This window comes from Callithrix jacchus, chromosome 1 (genome assembly GCF_049354715.1).
Source record: "Callithrix jacchus isolate 240 chromosome 1, calJac240_pri, whole genome shotgun sequence".
In the NCBI taxonomy this organism is placed as follows: Eukaryota; Metazoa; Chordata; class Mammalia; order Primates; family Cebidae; genus Callithrix; species Callithrix jacchus.
The window spans coordinates 86138778-86149837 of record NC_133502.1 but is presented as its reverse complement, the minus strand read 5'-3'; the positions used below and the strand labels follow the sequence as shown (position 1 = coordinate 86149837).

The following is an 11060-nucleotide window of genomic DNA, read 5'->3' as shown; positions in this document are numbered from 1 at the left end:
CTCAGAGATTTTGTCACCACCAGGCCTGCTTTACAAGAGCTCCTGAAAGAGGCACTACGAATAGAAAGGAACAACGAGTACCAGCCATTCCAAAAACATACCAAGTGCTAAAGAGCATCAACAAAATGAAGAATCTGCATCAACTAATGGGCAAAACAGCCAGCTAGCATCAAAATGGCAGTATCAAATTCACACATAACAATATTAACCCTAAATGTAAATGGACTAAATGCACCGGTCAAAAGACACAGACTGGCAAATTGGATAAAAAGCCAAAACCCATCAGTGTGCTGTATCCAGGAAACCCATTTCACATTCAAGGATACACAAAGGCTCAAAATAAAGGGATGGAGGAAGATTTACCAAGCAAATGGAGAGCAAAAGAAAAGCAGGAGTTGCAATTCTCATCTCTGATAAAATAGACTTTAAAGCAACAAAGATCAAAAGAGACAAAGAAGGACATTACATAATGAAGAGACTTAGACTCCCACACAATAATAGTGGGAGACTTTAACACTCCACTGTCAATATTAGATAGATCAACCAGACAGAAAATTAACAAGGATATCCAGGGCTTCAACTCAGACCTGGAACAAGCAAACCTGATAGACATTTACAGAACTCTCCACCCCAAATCCACAGAATATACATTCTTCTCAGCACCACATCACACCTACTCTAAAATTGACCACATAATTGGAAGTAAAGCACTCCTCAGCAAATGCAAAACAACAGAAATCATAACAAACAGGCTTTCAGACCATAGTGCAATGAAGTTAGAACTCAGAATTCAGAAACTAACTCAGAACTGCACAGCGTCATGGAAACTGAACAACTGGATCTTGAATGTTGACCGGATAATGAAATGAAGGCAGAAATAAATAAGTTCTTCTAAACCAACGAAACAAAGAAACAACATACCAGAATCTCTGGGACACATTTAAAGCAGTCTCTAGAGTAAAATATATAGCAATAAGTATTGACATGAGAAGAGTGGAGAGATCCAAAAATGACACCCTATCATCAAAATTGAAAGAGCTAGAGAAGCAAGATCAAAAAACCTCAAAACCTAGCAGAAGGCATGAAATAACTAAGATCAGAGCTGAACTGAAGGAGATAGAGACACGAAAAACCCTTCAAAAAATCAATAAATTCAAGAGATGGGTTTTTGAAAAGGTCAACAAAATAGACCACTAGACAGACTGATAAAAAAGAAAAGAGAGAATAACCAAATAGATGCAATAAAAAACGATAAAGGGGAAATCACCACAGATTCCACAGAAATTCAAACCATCATCAGAGAATATTATAAACAACTCTATGTACATAAACTAGTAAACCTGGAAGAAATGGATAAATTCCTGGACACTCATGTCCTCCCAAGCCTAAACCAGGAGGAAGCCAAAAATATGAATAGACCAATAACAAGGTCTGAAGTTGAGGCAGTAATTAAGAGCCTACCACACAAAAAAAGCCCAGGTCCAGATGGGTTCACAGCCAAATTCTACCAGACACACAATGAGGAGCTGGTACCATTCCTTCTGAAACTATTCCAAATAATCAAAAAAGAGGGATTCCTTCCTAAATCATTTTATGAGACCAACATCATCCTGATACCAAAACCCAGCAGAAACTCAACAAGAAAAGAAAACTTCAGGCCAATATCCATGATGAACATAGATGCAAAAATCTTCAATAAAATACTAGCAAGCCAATTACAACAGCACATCAAAAGGCTTATCCATCATGATCAAGTAGGATTCATCCCGGGGATGCAAGGCTGGTTCAACATACACAAGTCTGTAAATGTAATTCACCACATAAACAGTACCAAAAACAAAAACCACATGGTTATCTCAATTGACACAGAGAAGGCATTTGAAAAAATTCAACAGCCCTTTATGCTAAAAACCCTCAATAAACTCGGTATTGATGGAACATATTTCAAAATAATAAAAGATATTTATGACAAACCAACAGCCAATATCATACTAAATGGGCAAAAACTGGAAGCATTCCCTTTGAAATCCGGCACTAGACAAGGATGCCCTCTTTCACCACTCCTATTCAATATAGTACTGGAAGTTCTAGCCAGAGCAATAAGCTAAGAAAAAGAAATAAAGGGTATTGAAATAGGAAAGGAGGAAGCCAAATTGTCTCTATTTGCAGACGACATGATAGTATATCTAGAAGACCCCATCGTCTCAGCCCCAAAACTCCTGAAACTGATAAGAAACTTCTGCAAAGTCTCAGGATATAAAATCAATGTGCAAAAATCACAAGCATTTCTATACACCAATAACAGACTTAAAGAGAACCAAATCAAGAACGAGCTGCCATTCACAATTGCTACAAAGAGAATAAAATACCTAGGAATACAACTTACAAGGAACATAAGGGACCTCTTCAAGGAAAACTACAAAACACTGCTCAACGAAATAAGAGAGGACACAAGGAGACGGAGAAACATTCCATGTTCATGGTTAGGAAGAATCAATATTGTGAAAATGGCCATACGGCCCAAAGTAATTTATAGACTCAATGCTATCCCCATCAAGCTACCATTGACTTTCTTCACAGAACTGGAAAAAACCACCTTGAACTTCATATGGAACCAAAAGAGAGCCCACATAGCCAAGTCAATTCTAAGCAAAAAGAACACAGCTGGAGGCATCAGACTACCAGACTTCAAACTATAGTACAAGGCTACAGTAATCAAAACAGCATTGTACTGGTACCAAAACAGAGATATAGACCAATGGAACAGAACAGAGGCATCGGAGGCAACACAACATATCTACAACCATACAATCTTTGATAAACCTGACAAAAACAAGCAATGGGGAAGGACTCCCTGTTTTAATAAATGGTGTTGGGAAAACTGGCTAGCCATGTGCAGAAAGCAGAAACTGGACCCCTTCCTGACACCTTACACTAAAATTAACTCCAGATGGATTAAAGACTTAAACATAAGGCCTGGCACCATAAAAACCCTGGAAGAAAATCTAGGCAAAACCATTCAGGACATAGGAGTAGGCAAGGACTTCATGACCAAAACACCAAAAGCATTGGCAACTTTTGTTGTTTGTCTAAAATAGACAAATGGGACCTAAATCAAACTCCACAGCTTCTGCACGACAAAAGAAACAGTCACTAGAGTGAATCGGCAACCAACAGAATGGGAAAAAATTTTTGCAGTTTACCCATCTGACAAAGGGCTGATATCCAGAATTTACAAAGAACTCAAACAGACTTACAAGAAAAAAACACGCAAGCCCATTCAAAAATGGGCAAAGGATATGAACAGACACTTTACAAAAGAAGACATACATGAGGTCAACAAACATATGAAATAATGCTCATCATCACTGGTCGTTAGAGAGATGCAAATCCAAACCACATTGAGATACCATCTCACACCAGTTAGAATGGTGATCATTAAAAAATCTGGAGACAACAGTTGCTGGAGAGGATGTGGAGAAATAGGAACACTTTTATACTGCTGGTGGGAGTGTAAATTAGTTCAACCATTGTGGAAGACAGTGTGGTGATTCCTCAGGGACCTAGAAATAGAAATTCCATTTGACCCAGCAATCCCATTACTGGGTATATATCCAAAGGACCATAAATAGTTCTACTCTAAGGACACATGCACACCAATGTTCATCATTGCAGCACATTGCAGCATTGTTTACAACAGCAAAGATCTGGAACCAACCCAAATGCCCATCGAGTATAGACTGGAATGGGAAAATGTGGCACATATATACCATGGAATATTATGCAGCAATCAAAAATGATGAGTTCATGTCCTTTTTAGGGACATGGATGAATCTGGAGAACATCATTCTCAGCAAACTGACACAAGAACAGAAAATGAAATACTGCATATTCTCACTCATAGGTGGGTGGTGAACAATGAGAACACATGGACACAGGGAAGGGAGCACTACATACTGGGGTCTATTGGGGGAATAGGGGAGGGACAGTGAGGGGGGGAGCTGGGGAGGAATAGCGTGGGGAGAAATGCCAAATGTGGCTGAAGGGGAGGAAGGCAGCAAAACACACTGCCACGTGTTTACCTGTGCAACTATCTTGCATGTTCTGCACATGTACCCCAAAGCCTAAAATGCAAATAAAAAAGAAAAGAAGGAAAAAAACAAGAAACAAAGATAACCTTGGAAAGCAACTTGAGATTCTAACTCCCTGTTGCCTCAATTCCAAATCCAATTACATGTCTAAAGGGAGCTGCAGAAACTTAGCTGAAGGGTCAGTTGAGATTCTGACCACACGGCAGGAAGGTACAGGTCACATCTAACCTTCACTGGTTTTAGTCACTTCTGAGGACACATTTCCAGTCTTCTTCTTTTTTCTTGGGACAGGAACACATTTCTGGTCAAATGTAATAGGTCTATATTGCAGAAGGCTGTTGAATTTTTTTTCATATTCTTCATCCAGCTTTGGGGAGCCAAGGAGACAGTCTTCCTTTGGCTTTGTCTTCTTGAACTTCTTGCTCGCATGGATCCCACTCTGATTAAATGTCCAGCTTTCTTCATTCCAACACCCTTCATGATCAGAGGAGTTTCCTTTTCCTGAGCTTCATTTCCCTCTGTCAACATTAGCTCGCAGAGAGGTGAGCATGCCTTCAGACACCATGGTTTTATAAAGAGCACCTTTGCAAGACCTTTCAGATTTCTTGGAACCACAAGTTTCTATTTTTCTGTGACAGTCACTGTCCTCGGATTTGACCTGTCCTGATAGGATGGGTGGTAGTGCATCTTCCATGGGGGTCAATGGTTCTGCCTTTATACCCTCTGGTGCCTCACCAGAAATGTTCTTGCTGTCAGAAATACAAATGAAATCTGAAGGTCTTGACTCTGGTGGTGTCTGAGGATTTCTCCTTTGACATTTTCTCTTTTTTTTCATTGCATTTTAAAGTCTTAATTTCCACTCATACAGTGGTAGATTTGATATAATGCATAATAAAAAACTTAAAATCCAGAATGCACAAAGTACTGCACAATTTGATCACTAAATCATTAGTTCATAAGCGAACCTTGCACAACAGCTTCATGTCAGCCAAGGCCACAAGCACCTTACCATACATGTGAACGGACAGATTGACATGTTAAAAACACAATATCAGTGCATATTGGGGATTCCTGGTGCCAGAAACATGGGAGGGCAGAACTAGTCCTTAGCACCTTCCTCCTTTATTTTAGCTGAGGCATTCTCTCAGGCTTTGGCCAACACACAGAGCTTGATCTCCAAGCCAATGGCTTTGGCCAGGGGCGGTAGCATGGCATTGCCCACCTGCCTGTGCTTGTCCAGGATGTTGCCAAAGAGCTGGTAGGTGTCGGGGAAGCCCTGGGAGTGGGCACACTCACCACATGGTGTTGCTCGGGGTGGAGCACGCGGCCCTGCTTGTCCATGGGCTCAGGGTTGGTGACGGTTGTGCTGAAGAAGCCGTCTCACTCGAGCCTTCCATAGAGGCCAGCCCAGTGGTTGTGCCAGTTCCCAGTGTGGGGCAGGCACCAGGGGATGAGGGTGTTGAACTGCCTAGCTGCAGAGTCACAGGCTTTGCCGTCTTCCACACAGGAGCAGACCCCACAGAGGGCCCCGGAGCTGCTGCGACCATTCTTCCTGTCGTGGTGGGTATACCGCAGCTTCCGGGCCATGGTACCATCCAAGCAGCACTTTGATGTTGGGTAGATCTTGTCAGTCTGAGCCAGGGGCCAAGAGGATGTGCCACATGCGGGCAGCCACCACTGCTCTCATGTTCTTACAGATGTGGTCCCTGAGGATAGGCTGGTACTGTATGCCTGGAACTGCCTCTGGAACCAGGACTGAGGCTCCCCATTGTAGAAGATCTCCAGTGCTGAGGCTCTGTTCTGCACCTCCAGCAGGTCAGACAACGTGTCTCGCACCGTGATGGTCCAGAAAGGACCCGAGCTCAACCTGTTTATGTTGCTCACGAACTTCTTGTCATCCACCACCATGCTCAGCTGGCAGGCCCAGGGCGCAAACACATGCAGTGGCTCCGGGAACAGGGGGAGCTTCTCTCCAGGGGTTGCGGCCAGGATGATGGCCTGCCTCCACGTCTGGGCCATGCCATGCTGACCGGCCTGCAGCATTCCAAAGGTGCACTGATAGCCCATCATCAACCTCTGGAAGATCACCAAGGTCATGGACGTCCAGCTGGACCAGGAGCACAGGGTGGCAGGTATCTTCTCCCACCTGTCATTCAAGGACAAGTCCACGTATATCGAGTCCTCGACCAAGGTGTATGATGATATGGTGTTCTGGTACCTGTCCTGGATCCTCTTCCCACTCCTGGGCTGCTACGCCGTCTACAGCCTTCTGTACCTGGAGCACAAGGGCTGGTACTCCTGGGTGCTCAGCATGCTCTATGGCTTCCTGCTGACCTTTGGCTTCATCACCATGACGCCCTAGCTCTTCATCAACTACAAGCTCAAGTCCGTGGCCCACCTGCCATGGCGCATGCTCAACTACAAGGCCCTTAACACCTTCATCGACGACCTGTTCGCCTTTGTCATCAAGATGCCTGTTATGTACCGGATTGGCTGCCTGAGAGATGATGTGGTTTTCTTCATCTACCTCTACCAACAGAGAATCTACCATGTCGACCCCACTCAGGTCAACGAGTTTGGTACGAGTGGAGAGGACCCCATAGCCTCCACCCCTGTGGCCGAGGTTCCCACAGCAGCAGGGTCCCTCATGCCCGCACCTGCACCCACCATGACCACCGCCACCAGGGAGGAGATCTCCACATCCCTGCCCACCAAGCCCACCCAGGGGGCCAGCTCTGCCAGCAAGCCCCAGGAGGCCCCTCCAAAGCAAGAAGAGGACAAGAAAAAGGATTAGTCACAACTGGTCCTTGCCTGTTCCGGCTCCTGGTGACCACAACCCCTGTGCCCTGGCCCCCTCACCCCCCTCCCTGTCACCCTTTCCCTAGATAGATCAGGCCAGGGTGGCAGGAGGCCCACCGCGAGTCAGGGACCAGTGTGTGATGTAGGGGCCAGGGCAGGCCAGGGCTTGTTTGTGGAGGTGCCATCTGTCCCTCTGTCCCTCTGTGTTTCCAGCCATCTCGCCCTGCCAGCCCAGCACCACTGGGAATCATGGTGAAGCTGAAGTAGTGCTGCCAAGGGAGTGGGCAGGGATGGGGCTGGGGCCAGGCCCCACTATAGGATGCCCATGGCCGTCCATCATCTTGTCCCTCATCCCTCAACCACTTCCCCCCTACCACCACCCTTTAACACAGTCTGGATTTAATAAATTCATATGGGTGTTCGACTTAAACTCAAAAAATAAGTATCAGGGTTTTTTTGTTGTTATTTGTTTTATTCTACCTGCTGATTTTAAAACTGATCTATTTTTCTGCTATTTCTAAAATATAATGATTTTAATGTTGTATTGATTTTTATTTATAGAGAAGGGATAACCTTTATTGAGTACTTTATCTGCCAAATATTGTGCTGGACACTTGAAATATAAATTTCACCTGATCCTCACAACCACCTTAGGAGACACACAGTTACATTTTATAGATGAAAAACTGAGGTCAATAGACATTAAACAACTTGCTGAAAATCATGCAGTTAATTTATGAAACTAGGATTCTGCTGGTCCTTTTAAAATGAAGCTCATACTCTTTTAGTTATACCATGCTGTACCCTTAATTAAAACCCAGAAGTTCATTCTGACTGCTTGGTCTTCCACTTCAAAACAGAGAGTATAAAAAAGATGTAACCTTAGAAAAAGGAAATTTTTATATTCCTAAGAAAAAACAGTACCACTGAGCCACCATCTTATTTTATCAAGATCTCAATTGATGGTTTAGTTTTCCCCAAAACAGCACTGAATTGACTCAATATCAAGTAATACCTGCACAGCCACCACAGCACCTCTTTGCAGCATCACATAATCACCAAAATCAACCACTTTTCAAAATTAGAAAATCACAGCCTAATATGTATTACTTGCAGTTTCTTTCTAGAAATTAGGTGCATGGTACAGTGAGATAAAAATGGAAGCCTCCAGATTTCACAAAGATGTCAAGTTTTACCTTTTGATACAATGCAAATGAATTGGCAAATACCATTGAAGCCAACAATCAACCAAAGAAAAAAGTATTCTATAACCAAGTAAACACCTTCTATGACTGCCTTTTAAGAATAAATAAGGTCAAATTTATTCATTCAACAAACATTTATTGAGCACCTGAAACTGTGCCAGGTGCTGAGGAATATAGCTGTGAACAAGATAAATCAGGCTCCTGTCGTGACCAGACAGGTTTTGTTTCTCTTCAAATATTTAATCAGTTTGCGGACCTCTGCCTTCCAATACAATTGGGTAAAAATTCTAAAGAAAGCAAGATTAAGGAGTCCTCAAAGAAAACATTGTGCTAAAATGGAGAGGAGGCTGGGTTTGGGAAAAGAGAACATAGCACATGTCTGAAGGCCTTTGGAAGGAATTCTACAACTTATTTTTTTTTAATACTCAAAATGAACAAGACAGGATTAAACAGTGATACTAATTTAAGGACAATTCAAACTTCTTTTATGGCTGAAAATACCAGACATGGTTTTGAAATTCATTCTCTGAAAACCCTTCGATACTGCTGCGGTTTGTTTACATAGCCTTCTCAATGTATGCAAAAAGCAAACTAGCTACTCCGAGCGTTCCCCACCAGCTCCCAGGTCTTTGCAAAGCAGCAACACAGTGAGAGAAGGAGTGGAAGAGGTGACAGCAAGCTGTTCGCAGTCTTTGAACATAGACCACCACAAACCTAATGTAGGTTCCTTAAAAAACATGGAAATAAACTGAAGGCCTTGAAAAATCAACAATCTTATATCAGGGAGCCAGTGATAATACTTTTTGATAACTGCATCATAGGAACTGGGGGTGGCATGTCCTTCAAGGCGACAGGTCTGCAATAGTACTGGTGGGAGTCAGGACGTCGGGGCTGACTCTTTGGGGAAACATTCAGCAGGAAATGCGTAACGTCTGTCTCACTCTTATTCTCTCTGTTGTTTCCTCTCCTCTCTTCTCCTGTCCCTTGGTGCTGATGAGAGGCAGCATCAGAGGCTCCAGCCCAAGGCTCAGAATGGGTACTGCGACACATATATCCACAGTCGGATCACAGAGCTGCCTCTGAAGTTGATGACAGTGTTGACAGTGATCATTTCCAAGTCCAACTGGATTTCCTGGGGCCCTTTGATGGGGCGCGTCATCACTAGGGTGGTGCTGATGGGGCCCGTTTGCTGCACATAAAATTCTCTGCCCTCATTCCCAGAGTTGATCTGGAAAATGTAATAGGCCCCAGGGTAGCAGGTCGTGGCTTGCATTTGGAAGATGTCAGCGGGAACAGAGTGTCCTGACACCACATCCACGTCCAGGTACAAGATGGTAAAGGGCTGGTCTCTGCAGCCAGGGTTCTCAGCAGGACACATACAGCGGTTATCATTGATCCTCAGATAAGGCTCCTCACAGCGGATGGGGTCAATGCATTTGAAGCCCCCTTGTAAATTGTAGCAAGTCTGCTGCAGGTTGCATGTGTGGTTTCTGTGCTCACATTCATTGATATCCTGGCAGCTTTGGTTGTCATCCAGTAGGATGTAGCCTGAAGGGCAGGAGCAGAAATATGTGCCAGGCTGGTTCACACATTCATGTTGGCAGAGGAACTCAGAGAAGCTACACTCGTCCACATCACTGCAGTGAACACCATCTTCCTCAAGTTCATATCCCGGGTCACAGTGGCAGACGAAAGAGGCATAGGTGTTGACGCAGGTTTGCACACAGGGGCTCTCAGTTACACACTCGTTCACATCTTGGCAAGACCTTCCATCCTCATTGAGGGTAAAACCAGGGTTGCATGTACAAGAGTAGGATCAAGGAACATTCACACAGAGCTGCTGGCAGTAACCATAGTGACATTCATCAATATCTAAGCACTGGCCTTCCAGTAGCCAGTATCCATCGGTGCAGGAGCAGGTGTACCCGCCTTCATTGTTGATACAGATCTGGGTAGAGTTGCACTGGTGGGAATCTGTTGCACACTTGTCCACATCCACACACTGGTTGCCTTCATCTGGTATCCAAAGTGGCATATAAGAGGCCTGGAGATTGTGGAATAGTTTGGAGCTGAGAGCAGTGGGGCAGCTGCTGGGTACGGACCTGAGTAGTGGGTCGAATAGGGGTTCGAGTAGGGCCCTCGATACATGGGGTTTGTTCGGGGGATGCATAAATACCCACCATTTTGGTTAATACACATCATGTCTCCTCGGCAGGCCTCAGGGATGGTCCAGCATTCATCGATTCGAGAATTCCATGTTCATGGTTAGGAGGAATCAATATTGTGAAAATGGCCATACTGCCCAAAGTAATTTACAGATTCAATGCTATTCCTATCAAGCTACCAATGACCTTCTTCTAAGAACTGGAAAAAAACACCTTAAACTTCATACGGAACCAAAAGAGAGCCTGCATAGCCAAGTCAATTCTAAGCAAAAAGGACAAAGTGGGAGGCATCACACTACTACCGGACTTCAAACAATACTACAAGGCTACAGTAATCAAAACAGCACGGTACTGGTACCAAAACAGAGATATAGACCAATGGAACAGAACAGAGGCATTGGAGGCAACACAACATATCTACAACCTTCCAATCTTTGACAAACCTGACAAAAGCAAGCAATGGGGAAAGGATTCCCTGTTTAATAAATGGTGTTGGGAAAACTGGCTAGCCATGTGCAGAAAGCAGAAACTGAACCCCTTCCTGACACCTTACACTAAAATTAACTCCAGATGGATTAAAGACTTAAACATAAAACCTAACACCATAAAAACCCTAGAAGAAAACCTAGGCAAAACCATTCGGGACATAGGAGTAGGCAAGGACTTCATGACCAAAACACCAAAAACATTGGCAACAAAAGCCAAAATAGACAAATGGGACCTAATCAAACTCCACAGCTTCTGCATGGCAAAAGAAACAGTTATTATAGTGAATCAGCAACCAACAGAATGGGAAAAAA

At 43.9% G+C, this 11060-nt stretch overlaps 3 pseudogenes across 1 annotated transcript; all 3 read right to left on the bottom strand.

Moving 5' to 3' along the window:
• Positions 1 to 4314: 4314 nt before the first annotated feature.
• Positions 4315 to 4909, bottom strand: LOC128931825 (HMG box transcription factor BBX pseudogene; annotated as a pseudogene).
• Positions 4910 to 5190: 281 nt separating this feature from the next.
• On the bottom strand, positions 5191 to 8144 carry LOC100390158 (DNA (cytosine-5)-methyltransferase 1 pseudogene; annotated as a pseudogene). Its single transcript, XR_013532732.1, has one exon. The product of XR_013532732.1 is annotated as a DNA (cytosine-5)-methyltransferase 1 pseudogene (transcript).
• Positions 8145 to 8990: 846 nt separating this feature from the next.
• LOC128931824 (fibulin-5 pseudogene) lies at positions 8991 to 10415 on the bottom strand (annotated as a pseudogene).
• Positions 10416 to 11060: the final 645 nt, after the last annotated feature.